The following is a 15,322-nucleotide window of genomic DNA, read 5'->3' as shown; positions in this document are numbered from 1 at the left end:
TAAAGTTTAAAGCAGAAATTGGGGCACTTTTGGAATTTTCATTTTTGACCAAAATCGACAAGTCCGGTGCTTAGGGAATTTCTCATATTCTGCAAAATGGTTGAAGCTCCTGTTCAAAAATCATGCTCCGAAATCAACTTCTGTCACCTCAGTGATACATTTTGGGATGGTAACTAAAGTTTAAAGCAGAAATTGGGGCACTTTTGGAATTTTTATTTTTGACCAAAATCGATGGGTTCGGGGCTTAGGGAATTTCTCATATGCCGCAAAACGGTTGAAGCTCCTGTTCAAAAATCATGCTCCGAAATCAACTACTGTCACCTCAGTGAAACATTTTGGGATGGTACCTAAAGTTTAAAGCAGAAATTGGGGCACTTTTGGAATTTTCATTTTTGACCAAAATCGATGGGTCCGAGGCTTAGGGAATTTCTCATATGCCGCAAAATGGTTGAAGCTCCTGTTCAAAAATCATGCTCTGAAATCAACTTCTGTCACCTCAGTGATACATTTTGGGATGGTACCTAAAGTTTAAAGTAGAAATTGGTGCACTTTTGGAATTTTCATTTTTGACCAAAATCGATGGGTCCGAGGCTTAGGGAATTTCTCATATGCCGCAAAATGGTTGAAGCTCCTGTTCAAAAATCATGCTCTGAAATCAACTTCTGTCACCTCAGTGATACATTTTGGGATAGTACCTAACTTTTAAAGCAGAAATTGGGGCACTTTGAAATTTTCATTTTTGACCAACCGGGGCTTAGAGAATTTCTCATATGCTACAAAACGGTTGATGCTCCTGTTCAAAAATCATGCTTCGAAATCAAATTCTGTCTCCTCAGTGATAAATTTACCCCAATGGGTCTGGGGCTTAGGGAATTTCTCATGTGCCGCAAAACGGTTGAAGCTCCTGTTCAAAAATCATGCTCCGAAATCAACTTCTGTCACCTCAGTGATAAAATTTGGGATGGTAACTAAAGTTTAAAGCAGAAATTGGGGCACTTTTGGGATTTTCATTTTTGACCAAAATCGATGGGTCCAGGGGTTAGGGAATTTCTCATATGCTGCAAAATGGTTGAAGCTCCTGTTCAAAAATCTTGCTCTGAAATCAACTTCTGTCACCTCAGTGATACATTTTGGGATGTTACCTAAAGTTTAAAGCAGAAATTGGGGCACTTTTGGGATTTTAATTTTTGACCAAAATCGATGGGTCCAGGGGTTAGGGAATTTCTCTATTCTGCAAAATGGTTGAAGCTCCTGTTCAAAAATCATGCTCCGAAATCAACTTCTGTCACCTCAGTGATACATTTTGGGATGGTAACTAAAGTTTAAAGCAGAAATTGGGGCACTCTTGGAATTTTCATTTTTGACCAATATCGATGGGTCCGGGGCTTAGGGAATTTCTCATATGCTACATAACGGTTGAAGCTCCTGTTCAAAAATTATGCTCCGAAATCAACTTCTGTCACCTTAGTGATACATTTTGGGATAGTACCTAAAGTTTAAAGCAGAAATTGGGTCACTTTTGAAATTTTCATTTTTGACCAACCGGGGCTTAGGGAATTTCTCATATGCCACAAAACGGTTGAAGCTCCTGTTCAAAAATCATGCTCCGAAATCAACTTCTGTCACCTCAGTGATAAATTTACCCCAATGGGTCTGGGGCTTAGGGAATTTCTCATATGCCGCAAAACGGTTGAAGCTCCTGTTCAAAAATCATGCTCCGAAATCAACTTCTGTCACCTCAGTGATAAAATTTGGGATGGTACCTAAAGTTTAAAACAGAAATTGGGGCACTTTTGGAATTTTCATTTTTGACCAATATCGATGGGTCCGGGGCTTAGGGAATTTCTCATATGCTGCAAAATGGTTGAAGCTCCTGTTCAAAAATCATGCTCCGAAATCAACTTCTGTCACCTCAGTGATATATTTTGGGATGGTAACTAAAGTTTAAAGCCGAAATTGGGGCACTTTTGGAATTTTAATTTTTGACCAAAATCGATGGGTCCAGGGGTTAGGGAATTTCTCATATGCTGCAAAATGGTTGAAGCTCCTGTTCAAAAATCATGCTCCGAAATCAACTTCTGTCACCTCAATGATACATTTTGGGATGGTAACTAAAGATTAAAGTAGAAATTGGGGCACTTTTGGAATTTTCATTTTTGACCAATATCGATGGGTCCGGGGCTTAGGGAATTTCTCATATGCTGCAAAATGGTTGAAGCTCCTGTTCAAAAATCATGCTCCGAAATCAACTTCTGTCACCTCAGTGATAAATTTACCCCAATGGGTCTGGGGCTTAGGGAATTTCTCATATGCCGCAAAACGGTTGAAGCTCCTGTTCAAAAATCATGCTCCGAAATCAACTTCTGTCACCTCAGTGATAAAATTTGGGATGGTACCTAAAGTTTAAAACAGAAATTGGGGCACTTTTGGAATTTTCATTTTTGACCAATATCGATGGGTCCGGGGCTTAGGGAATTTCTCATATGCTGCAAAATGGTTGAAGCTCCTGTTCAAAAATCATGCTCCGAAATCAACTTCTGTCACCTCAGTGATATATTTTGGGATGGTAACTAAAGTTTAAAGCCGAAATTGGGGCACTTTTGGAATTTTAATTTTTGACCAAAATCGATGGGTCCAGGGGTTAGGGAATTTCTCATATGCTGCAAAATGGTTGAAGCTCCTGTTCAAAAATCATGCTCCGAAATCAACTTCTGTCACCTCAGTGATACATTTTGGGATGGTAACTAAAGTTTAAAGCAGAAATTGGGGCACTTTTGGAATTTTCATTTTTGACCAAAATCGATGGGTCCGGGGCTTAGGGAATTTCTCATATGCCGCAAAACGGTTGAAGCTCCTGTTCAAAAATCATGTTCCGAAATCTACTGTCACCTCAGTGAAACATTTTGGGATGGTGCCTAAAGTTTAAAGCAGAAATTGGGGCACTTTTGGGATTTTTATGTTTGATAAAAATCGATGGGTCCAGGGGTTAGGGAATTTCTCATATTCTGCAAAATGGTTGAAGCTCCTGTTCAAAAATCATGCTCCGAAATCAACTTCTGTCACCTCAGTGATACATTTTGGGATGGTAACTAAAGTTTAAAGCAGAAATTGGGGCACTTTTGGAATTTTCATTTTTGACCAATATCGATGGGTCCGGGGCTTAGGGAATTTCTCATATGCTGCAAAATGGTTGAAGCTCCTGTTCAAAAATCATGCTCTGAAATCAACTTCTGTCACCTCAGTGATACATTTTGGGATGGCACCTAAAGTTTAAAGCAGAAATTGGTACACTTTTGGAATTTTCATTTTTGACCAAAATCGATGGGTCCAGGGCTTAGGGAATTTCTCATATGCTGCAAAACTGTTGAAGCTCCTGTTCAAAAATCATGCTTCGAAATCAACTTCTGTCACCTCAGTGATAAAATTTGGGATGGTACCTAAAGTTTAAAGCAGAAATTGGGGCACTTTTGAAATTTTCATTTTTGACCAAAATTGACAGGTCTGGGGCTTAGGGAATTTCTCATATGCTACATAATGGTTGAAGCTCCTGTTCAAAAATGATGCTCCGAAATCAACTTCTGTCACCTTAGTGATACATTTTGGGATAGTACCTTAAGTTTAAAGCAGAAATTGGGGCACTTTTGAAATTTTCATTTTTGACCAAAATCGACAGGTCCGGGGCTTAGGGAATTTCTCATATGCCACAAAACGTTTGAAGCTCCTGTTCAAAAATGATGCTCCGAAATCAACTTCTGTTACCTTAGTGATACATTTTGGGATAGTACCTAAAGTTTAAAGCAGATATTGGGGCACTTTTGAAATTTTCATTTTTGACCAACCGGGGCTTAGGGAATTTCTCATATGCCACAAAACGGTTGAAGCTCCTGTTCAAAAATCATGCTCCGAAATCAACTTCTGTCACCTCAGTGATACATTTTGGGATAGTACCTAAAGTTTAAAGCAGAAATTGGGGCACTTTTGAAATTTTCATTTTTGACCAAAATCGATGGGTCCGGGGCTTAGGGAATTTCTCATATGCCACATAACGGTTGAAGCTCCAGTTCAAAAAGTATGCTCCGAAATCAACTTCTGTCACCTTAGTGATACATTTTGGGATAGTACCTAAAGTTTAAAGCAGAAATTGGGGCACTTTTGAAATTTTCATTTTTGACCAAAATCGACAGGTCTGGGGCTTATGGAATTTCTCATATGCCACAAAACGGTTGAAACTCCTGTTCAAAAATCATGCTCCGAAATCAACTTCTGTCACCTCAGTGATAAAATTTGGGATGGTACCTAAAGTTTAAAGCAGAAATTGGGGCACTTTTGGAATTTTCATTTTTGACCAAAATCGACAAGTCCGGTGCTTAGGGAATTTCTCATATTCTGCAAAATGGTTGAAGCTCCTGTTCAAAAATCATGCTCCGAAATCAACTTCTGTCACCTCAGTGATACATTTTGGGATGGTAACTAAAGTTTAAAGCAGAAATTGGGGCACTTTTAGGATTTTTATTTTTGACCAAAATCGATGGGTCCAGGGGTTAGGGAATTTCTCATATTCTGCAAAATGGTTGAAGCTCCTGTTCAAAAATCATGCTCCGAAATCTACTTCTGTCACCTCAGTGATACATTTTGGGATGGTAACTAAAGTTTAAAGCAGAAATTGGGGCACTTTTGGAATTTTCATTTTTGACCAATATCGATGGGTCCGGGGCTTAGGGAATTTCTCATATGCTGCAAAATGGTTGAAGCCTACAGTTGGGAAGGAGAGACAAGACAAAAAACCCTTGTTTGGGAGCACTCATTTATATTAAATTAAATTAGACAAGGTAAGTACAGTAAAAGATGAATACGATAAAACTTAACCTTTAATTGTTTCTCAAATAAAAGGAAGAAAAAAAGGGGGGGAGGAATAATAAGAAAAATATAGGACTCGTGTCTGGTATTTTAGCGAAAAAAACTTGTTTAACCCTTTTAGCAAATGAGGTACAAGTGGCTAGGAGAAGGTGAAGATATTGGAAGTGATAAATTGGAAGAATATAAGTGTGTTCTAGTGAAATGAGTATATCCAGGACAGTCACTATACATGCCTCAACACAAAGGTATCCAAATGGAGAGTGATATGGTAGCAAGTTTGAATGAGCAATGTTGAATCTTGTATGAGAGATAGAGGAAAAAGGGGGCCCACTGCACCTGGTATTCTCAGGGGGTTTCCCATCCTGATACTGACCAGGCCATACCTGCTTAGCTTCCGAGATCGGACAGGATCGGGCGCATTCAGGGTAGTATGGCCGTGGGCCTGGGGTGAGAAAGAAATGAAAGAAAATAGGAGCAAGATTTCAATGTCCGTGCTGAATACAAATCCACCATGGGTGGTCCGGGAGTGTTTTTCCAGAAACAGACATAGAGGTATAGTCAGTTTTGGAGAATTAAAATGGGGCCCACCGCACCTGGTATTCTCAGGGGGTTTTCCTTCCTAATACTAGCCAGGCCACACCGGCTTAGCTTCCGAGATTGGACAGGATCGGGCGTATTCAGGGTAGTATGGCCGTGGGCCAGTGTGAGGAAAAAATTGAGTGGAAAGGGAGAATGCACTGTTTTAGTGTACTTCACACTCAACCACAACCACTGATGGTTTCGGGATAGTATTTCCAGACAATATATAAAAAATAATTGGTGTCTGGATTTAGGGAGGATGTGTGTAGTTGGGGAAATTTATGAGAGTGATATATGGTGTGAGTGTGTGTGAATCATGTCGATTAATGGAAAGATTTTGGAAAGAGATGTGTTAAGAGGTAGAATGAGGCTTGAAAAAATCACTCTAATTACATGATATAAAGGACAAAGCACACAGAGTGGGTTAGTCCCTAAGCAAAAGAAGATAAATGTTCGTATATTAGGAGGGAGCTCAGGGCTGGCTCCCAAGTGACAATACTTAACTTTAATTCCTGAGTAGGAAGGATTGAATACCTCTATCTCATATCAAATATCAAATAGTCAGAGATGGAGTATGAAAAATGCTACCATAAAACATATGCATGTTGAAAAAACATAAATTCACTTGTGTATTTAGATCACATTTAGGTATCTGTATATAATAATGGAACCTTGGAGGCAAGGGCGGGTATGAGGACTGAGTGCTACAGATTATCACTGTAATTTAGAAAGCTGTTGTGAAACAGAAAATATAGTATTTTGATTACATTGCGATATCTGTGACAAAGGTAAATAAGGTGGTATATAATGGTCTAATGACCGTTACCACTATCATGGGGTAAATTGACACCTCTTTACAGACTGATGATAAATATAGGCATAATTGATGACCCTGATGGTCTGATGAAATCACCCAGTATGGGTCGTTTGTAAGGAGGGAGCACACTGTTGAGCGCAAGAGACAGTGCTATGCACTGTATAATCAGTTTCGAGCAGGGAAAAGATTTCCGTGCTGCACTGATTAGGAGTGATGCGCCTAAGACCCTGGTGGTCTAGTGTTGAATACCCTGGCCGCACGATCTGCGGCGGATGTTATCTGTTAAACTTACCTGTTCAAAGTCCTGCTGGTCCCGCTGTTAGTGACGAGCGCGGCCGCCCGACCCATACTGGGTGATTTCATCAGACCATCAGGGTCATCAATTATGCCTATATTTATCATCAGTCTGTAAAGAGGTGTCAATTTACCCCATGATAGTGGTAACGGTCATCAGACCATTATATACCACCTTATTTACCTTTGTCACAGATATCGCAATGTAATCAAAATACTATATTTTCTGTTTCACAACAGCTTTCTAAATTACAGTGATAATCTGTAGCACTCAGTCCTCATACCCGCCCTTGCCTCCAAGGTTCCATTATTATATACAGATACCTAAATGTGATCTAAATACACAAGTGAATTTATGTTTTTTCAACATGCATATGTTTTATGGTAGCATTTTTCATACTCCATCTCTGACTATTTGATATTTGATATGAGATAGAGGTATTCAATCCTTCCTACTCAGGAATTAAAGTTAAGTATTGTCACTTGGGAGCCAGCCCTGAGCTCCCTCCTAATATACGAACATTTATCTTCTTTTGCTTAGGGACTAACCCACTCTGTGTGCTTTGTCCTTTATATCATGTAATTAGAGTGATTTTTTCAAGCCTCATTCTACCTCTTAACACATCTCTTTCAAAAATCTTTCCATTAATCGACATGATTCACACACACTCACACCATATATCACTCTCATAAATTTCCCCAACTACACACATCCTCCCTAAATCCAGACACCAATTATTTTTTATATATTGTCTGGAAATACTTTCCCGAAACCATCAGTGGTTGTGGTTGAGTGTGAAGTACACTAAAACAGTGCATTCTCCCTTTCCACTCAATTTTTTCCTCACACTGGCCCACGGCCATACTACCCTGAATACGCCCGATCCTGTCCAATCTCGGAAGCTAAGCAGGTGTGGCCTGGCTAGTATTAGGAAGGAAAACCCCCTGAGAATACCAGGTGCGGTGGGCCCCATTTTAATTCTCCAAAACTGACTATACCTCTATGTCTGTTTCTGGAAAAACACTCCCAGACCACCCATGGTGGATTTGTATTCAGCACGGACATTGAAATCTTGCTCCTATTTTCTTTCATTTCTTTCTCACCCCAGGCCCACGGCCATACTACCCTGAATGCGCCCGATCCTGTCCGATCTCGGAAGCTAAGCAGGTATGGCCTGGTCAGTATCAGGATGGGAAACCCCCTGAGAATACCAGGTGCAGTGGGCCCCCTTTTTCCTCTATCTCTCATACAAGATTCAACATTGCTCATTCAAACTTGCTACCATATCACTCTCCATTTGGATACCTTTGTGTTGAGGCATGTATAGTGACTGTCCTGGATATACTCATTTCACTAGAACACACTTATATTCTTCCAATTTATCACTTCCAATATCTTCACCTTCTCCTAGCCACTTGTACCTCATTTGCTAAAAGGGTTAAACAAGTTTTTTTCGCTAAAATACCAGACACGAGTCCTAAATTTTTCTTATTATTCCTCCCCCCCTTTTTTTCTTCCTTTTATTTGAGAAACAATTAAAGGTTAAGTTTTATCGTATTCATCTTTTACTGTACTTACCTTGTCTAATTTAATTTAATATAAATGAGTGCTCCCAAACAAGGGTTTTTTGTCTTGTCTCTCCTTCCCAACTGTAGTCTAATCTACAAATTTCCTGGGAGCACCGCCAATCATTAGCAGTTCCTAATCACATTTTTTCAACTGCATTTATATTGGTTTTCCTATGCTATTCATACATCTTACTTAGATTATTAACACTAGTGCGGTTCCAAATTCAACTTTATATACAAAATGGTTGAAGCTCCTGTTCAAAAATCATGCTCCGAAATCAACTTCTGTCACCTCAGTGATAAAATTTGGGATGGTACCTAAAGTTTAAAGCAGAAATTGGGGCAGTTTTGGGATTTTCATTTTTGACCAAAATCGATGGGTCCGAGGCTTAGGGAATTTCTCATATGCTGCAAAATGGTTGAAGCTCCTGTTCAAAAATCTTGCTCTGAAATCAACTTCTGTCACCTCAGTGATACATTTTGGGATGGTACCTAAAGTTTAAAGCAGAAATTGGGGCACTTTTGGGATTTTCATTTTTGACCAAAATCGATGGGTCCAGGGGTTAGGGAATTTCTCATATTCTGCAAAATGGTTGAAGCTCCTGTTCAAAAATCATGCTCCGAAATCAACTTCTGCCACCTCAATGATACATTTTGGGATGGTAACTAAAGATTAAAGCAGAAATTGGGGCACTTTTGGAATTTTCATTTTTGACCAAAATCGATGGGTCCGAGGCTTAGGGAATTTCTCATATGCCGCAAAATGGTTGAAGCTCCTGTTCAAAAATCTTGCTCTGAAATCAACTTCTGTCACCTCAGTGATACATTTTGGGATGGTACCTAAAGTTTAAAGTAGAAATTGGTGCACTTTTGGAATTTTCATTTTTGACCAAAATCGAAGGGTCCAGGGCTTAGGGAATTTCTCATATGCTGCAAAACGGTTGAAGCTCCTGTTCAAAAATCATGCTTCGAAATCAACTTCTGTCACCTCAGTGATAAAATTTGAGATGGTACCTAAAGTTTAAAGCAGAAATTTGGGCACTTTTGGAATTTTAATTTTTGACCAAAATCGATGGGTCCGGGGCTTAGGGAATTTCTCATATTCTGCAAAATGGTTGAAGCTCCTGTTCAAAAATCATGCTCCGAAATCAACTTCTGTCACCTCAGTGATACATTTTGGGATGGTAACTAAAGTTTAAAGCAGAAATTGGGGCACTTTTGGAATTTTCATTTTTGACCAATATCGATGGGTCCGGGGCTTAGGGAATTTCTCATATGCTGCAAAATGGTTGAAGCTCCTGTTCAAAAATCATGCTCCGAAATCAACTTCTGTCACCTCAGTGATATATTTTGGGATGGTAACTAAAGTTTAAAGCCGAAATTGGGGCACTTTTGGAATTTTAATTTTTGACCAAAATCGATGGGTCCAGGGGTTAGGGAATTTCTCATATGCTGCAAAATGGTTGAAGCTCCTGTTCAAAAATCATGCTCCGAAATCAACTTCTGTCACCTCAGTGATACATTTTGGGATGGTAACTAAAGTTTAAAGCAGAAATTGGGGCACTTTTGGAATTTTCATTTTTGACCAAAATCGATGGGTCCGGGGCTTAGGGAATTTCTCATATGCCGCAAAACGGTTGAAGCTCCTGTTCAAAAATCATGTTCCGAAATCTACTGTCACCTCAGTGAAACATTTTGGGATGGTGCCTAAAGTTTAAAGCAGAAATTGGGGCACTTTTGGGATTTTTATGTTTGATAAAAATCGATGGGTCCAGGGGTTAGGGAATTTCTCATATTCTGCAAAATGGTTGAAGCTCCTGTTCAAAAATCATGCTCCGAAATCAACTTCTGTCACCTCAGTGATACATTTTGGGATGGTAACTAAAGTTTAAAGCAGAAATTGGGGCACTTTTGGAATTTTCATTTTTGACCAATATCGATGGGTCCGGGGCTTAGGGAATTTCTCATATGCTGCAAAATGGTTGAAGCTCCTGTTCAAAAATCATGCTCCGAAATCAACTTCTGTCACCTCAGTGATAAAATTTGGGATGGTACCTAAAGTTTAAAGCAGAAATTGGGGCACTTTTGGAATTTTCATTTTTGACCAAAATCGATGGGTCCGAGGCTTAGGGAATTTCTCATATGCCGCAAAATGGTTGAAGCTCCAGTTCAAAAATCATGCTCTGAAATCAACTTCTGTCACCTCAGTGATACATTTTGGGATGGCACCTAAAGTTTAAAGCAGAAATTGGTACACTTTTGGAATTTTCATTTTTGACCAAAATCGATGGGTCCAGGGCTTAGGGAATTTCTCATATGCTGCAAAACTGTTGAAGCTCCTGTTCAAAAATCATGCTTCGAAATCAACTTCTGTCACCTCAGTGATAAAATTTGGGATGGTACCTAAAGTTTAAAGCAGAAATTGGGGCACTTTTGAAATTTTCATTTTTGACCAAAATTGACAGGTCTGGGGCTTAGGGAATTTCTCATATGCTACATAATGGTTGAAGCTCCTGTTCAAAAATGATGCTCCGAAATCAACTTCTGTCACCTTAGTGATACATTTTGGGATAGTACCTTAAGTTTAAAGCAGAAATTGGGGCACTTTTGAAATTTTCATTTTTGACCAAAATCGACAGGTCTGGGGCTTATGGAATTTCTCATATGCCACAAAACGGTTAAAACTCCTGTTCAAAAATCATGCTCCGAAATCAACTTCTGTCACCTCAGTGATAAAATTTGGGATGGTACCTAAAGTTTAAAGCAGAAATTGGGGCACTTTTGGAATTTTCATTTTTGACCAAAATCGACAAGTCCGGTGCTTAGGGAATTTCTCATATTCTGCAAAATGGTTGAAGCTCCTGTTCAAAAATCATGCTCCGAAATCAACTACTGTCACCTCAGTGAAACATTTTGGGATGGTACCTAAAGTTTAAAGCAGAAATTGGGGCACTTTTGGGATTTTTATTTTTGACCAAAATCGATGGGTCCAGGGGTTAGGGAATTTCTCATATTCTGCAAAATGGTTGAAGCTCCTGTTCAAAAATCATGCTCCAAAATCTACTTCTATCACCTCAGTGATACATTTTGGGATGGTAACTAAAGTTTAAAGCAGAAATTGGGGCACTTTTGAAATTTTCATTTTTGACCAAAATTGACAGGTCTGGGGCTTAGGGAATTTCTTATATGCTACATAACGGTTGAAGCTCCTGTTCAAAAATGATGCTCCGAAATCAACTTCTGTCACCTTAGTGATACATTTTGGGATAGTACCTAAAGTTTAAAGCAGAAATTGGGGCACTTTTGAAATTTTCATTTTTGACCAAAATCGACAGGTCTGGGGCTTATGGAATTTCTCATATGCCACAAAACGGTTGAAACTCCTGTTCAAAAATCATGCTCCGAAATCAACTTCTGTCACCTCAGTGATAAAATTTGGGATGGTACCTAAAGTTTAAAGCAGAAATTGGGGCACTTTTGGAATTTTCATTTTTGACCAAAATCGACAAGTCCGGTGCTTAGGGAATTTCTCATATTCTGCAAAATGGTTGAAGCTCCTGTTCAAAAATCATGCTCCGAAATCAACTACTGTCACCTCAGTGAAACATTTTGGGATGGTACCTAAAGTTTAAAGCAGAAATTGGGGCACTTTTGGGATTTTTATTTTTGACCAAAATCGATGGGTCCAGGGGTTAGGGAATTTCTCATATTCTGCAAAATGGTTGAAGCTCCTGTTCAAAAATCATGCTCCGAAATCTACTTCTGTCACCTCAGTGATACATTTTGGGATGGTAACTAAAGTTTAAAGCAGAAATTGGGGCACTTTTGGAATTTTCATTTTTGACCAAAATCGATGGGTCCGGGGCTTAGGGAATTTCTCATATGCTGCAAAACGGTTGAAGCTCCTGTTCAAAAATCATGCTCCGAAATCAACTACTGTCACCTCAGTGAAACATTTTGGGATGGTACCTAAAGTTTAAAGCAGAAATTGGGGCACTTTTGGGATATTCATTTTTGACCAAAATCGATGGGTCCAGGGGTTAGGAAATTTCTCATATTCTGCAAAATGGTTGAAGCTCCTGTTCAAAAATCATGCTCCGAAATCTACTTCTGTCACCTCAGTGATACATTTTGGGATGGTAACTAAAGTTTAAAGCAGAAATTGGGGCACTTTTGGAATTTTCATTTTTGACCAATATCGATGGGTCCGGGGCTTAGGGAATTTCTCATATGCCACAAAACGGTTGAAGCTCCTGTTCAAAAATGATGCTCCGAAATCAACTTCTGTCACCTTAGTGATACATTTTGGGATAGTACCTAAAGTTTAAAGCAGAAATTGGGACACTTTTGAAATTTTCATTTTTGACCAAAATTGACAGGTCTGGGGCTTAGGGAATTTCTCATATGCCACAAAACGGTTGAAGCTCCTGTTCAAAAATGATGCTCCGAAATCAACTTCTGTTACCTTAGTGATACATTTTGGGATAGTACCTAAAGTTTAAAGCAGATATTGGGGCACTTTTGAAATTTTCATTTTTGACCAACCGGGGCTTAGGGAATTTCTCATATGCCACAAAACGGTTGAAGCTCCTGTTCAAAAATCATGCTCCGAAATCAACTTCTGTCACCTCAGTGATACATTTTGGGATAGTACCTAAAGTTTAAAGCAGAAATTGGGGCACTTTTGAAATTTTCATTTTTGACCAAAATCGATGGGTCCGGGGCTTAGGGAATTTCTCATATGCCACATAACGGTTGAAGCTCCAGTTCAAAAATGATGCTCCGAAATCAACTTCTGTCACCTTAGTGATACATTTTGGGATAGTACCTAAAGTTTAAAGCAGAAATTGGGGCACTTTTGAAATTTTCATTTTTGACCAAAATCGACAGGTCTGGGGCTTATGGAATTTCTCATATGCCACAAAACGGTTGAAACTCCTGTTCAAAAATCATGCTCCGAAATCAACTTCTGTCACCTCAGTGATAAAATTTGGGATGGTACCTAAAGTTTAAAGCAGAAATTGGGGCACTTTTGGAATTTTCATTTTTGACCAAAATCGACAAGTCCGGTGCTTAGGGAATTTCTCATATTCTGCAAAATGGTTGAAGCTCCTGTTCAAAAATCATGCTCCGAAATCAACTTCTGTCACCTCAGTGATACATTTTGGGATGGTAACTAAAGTTTAAAGCAGAAATTGGGGCACTTTTGGAATTTTCATTTTTGACCAAAATCGATGGGTCCGGGGCTTAGGGAATTTCTCATATGCCGCAAAACGGTTGAAGCTCCTGTTCAAAAATCATGCTCCGAAATCAACTACTGTCACCTCAGTGAAACATTTTGGGATGGTACCTAAAGTTTAAAGCAGAAATTGGGGCACTTTTGGGATTTTTATTTTTGACCAAAATCGATGGGTCCAGGGATTAGGGAATTTCTCATATTCTGCAAAATGGTTGAAGCTCCTGTTCAAAAATCATGCTCCGAAATCTACTTCTGTCACCTCAGTGATACATTTTGGGATGGTAACTAAAGTTTAAAGCAGAAATTGGGGCACTTTTGGAATTTTCATTTTTGACCAATATCGATGGGTCCGGGGCTTAGGGAATTTCTCATATGCTGCAAAATGGTTGACGCTCCTGTTCAAAAATCATGCTCCGAAATCAACTTCTGTCACCTCAGTGATAAAATTTGGGATGGTACCTAAAGTTTAAAGCAGAAATTGGGGCAGTTTTGGGATTTTCATTTTTGACCAAAATCGATGGGTCCGAGGCTTAGGAAATTTCTCATATGCTGCAAAATGGTTGAAGCTCCTGTTCAAAAATCTTGCTCTGAAATCAACTTCTGTCACCTCAGTGATACATTTTGGGATGGTACCTAAAGTTTAAAGCAGAAATTGGGGCACTTTTGGGATTTTCATTTTTGACCAAAATCGATGGGTCCAGGGGTTAGGGAATTTCTCATATTCTGCAAAATGGTTGAAGCTCCTGTTCAAAAATCATGCTCCGAAATCAACTTCTGTCACCTCAATGATACATTTTGGGATGGTAACTAAAGATTAAAGCAGAAATTGGGGCACTTTTGGAATTTTCATTTTTGACCAATATCGATGGGTCCGGGGCTTAGGGAATTTCTCATATGCTGCAAAATGGTTGAAGCTCCTGTTCAAAAATCATGCTCCGAAATCAACTTCTGTCACCTCAGTGATAAAATTTGGGATGGTACCTAAAGTTTAAAGCAGAAATTGGGGCACTTTTGGAATTTTCATTTTTGACCAAAATCGATGGGTCCGAGGCTTAGGGAATTTCTCATATGCCGCAAAATGGTTGAAGCTCCTGTTCAAAAATCTTGCTCTGAAATCAACTTCTGTCACCTCAGTGATACATTTTGGGATGGTACCTAAAGTTTAAAGTAGAAATTGGTGCACTTTTGGAATTTTCATTTTTGACCAAAATCGATGGGTCCAGGGCTTAGGGAATTTCTCATATGCTGCAAAACGGTTGAAGCTCCTGTTCAAAAATCATGCTTCGAAATCAACTTCTGTCACCTCAGTGATAAAATTTGAGATGGTACCTAAAGTTTAAAGCAGAAATTTGGGCACTTTTGGAATTTTAATTTTTGACCAAAATCGATGGGTCCGGGGCTTAGGGAATTTCTCATATTCTGCAAAATGGTTGAAGCTCCTGTTCAAAAATCATGCTCCGAAATCAACTTCTGTCACCTCAGTGATACATTTTGGGATGGTAACTAAAGTTTAAAGCAGAAATTGGGGCACTTTTGGAATTTTCATTTTTGACCAATATCGATGGGTCCGGGGCTTAGGGAATTTCTCATATGCTGCAAAATGGTTGAAGCTCCTGTTCAAAAATCATGCTCCGAAATCAACTTCTGTCACCTCAGTGATAAAATTTGGGATGGTAACTAAAGTTTAAAGCAGAAATTGGGGCACTTTTGGAATTTTCATTTTTGACCAAAATCGATGGGTCAGGGGCTTAGGGAATTTCTCATATGCCGCAAAACGGTTGAAGCTCCTGTTCAAAAATCATGCTCCGAAATCAACTACTGTCACCTCAGTGAAACATTTTGGGATGGTACCTAAAGTTTAAAGCAGAAATTGGGGCACTTTTGGGATTTTTATTTTTGACCAAAATCGATGGGTCCAGGGGTTAGGGAATTTCTCATATTCTGCAAAATGGTTGAAGCTCCTGTTC

At 39.2% G+C, this 15,322-nt stretch overlaps 4 pseudogenes; 2 read left to right on the top strand and 2 right to left on the bottom strand.

The window, feature by feature from the left end:
- Window positions 1-5,181: 5,181 nt before the first annotated feature.
- Window positions 5,182-5,299, bottom strand: LOC134946464 (5S ribosomal RNA; annotated as a pseudogene).
- Window positions 5,300-5,438: 139 nt separating this feature from the next.
- Window positions 5,439-5,556, bottom strand: LOC134946243 (5S ribosomal RNA; annotated as a pseudogene).
- Window positions 5,557-7,399: 1,843 nt separating this feature from the next.
- LOC134946063 (5S ribosomal RNA) lies at window positions 7,400-7,517 on the top strand (annotated as a pseudogene).
- Window positions 7,518-7,656: 139 nt separating this feature from the next.
- LOC134946463 (5S ribosomal RNA) lies at window positions 7,657-7,774 on the top strand (annotated as a pseudogene).
- The last annotated feature ends 7,548 nt before the right edge of the window (window positions 7,775-15,322 follow it).

The sequence above is a fragment of the Pseudophryne corroboree genome, chromosome 7, assembly GCF_028390025.1.
Source record: "Pseudophryne corroboree isolate aPseCor3 chromosome 7, aPseCor3.hap2, whole genome shotgun sequence".
In the NCBI taxonomy this organism is placed as follows: domain Eukaryota; kingdom Metazoa; phylum Chordata; class Amphibia; order Anura; family Myobatrachidae; genus Pseudophryne; species Pseudophryne corroboree.
Note: the sequence above shows the minus strand (reverse complement) of the source record. Positions and strands in the feature narration are given on the sequence as shown.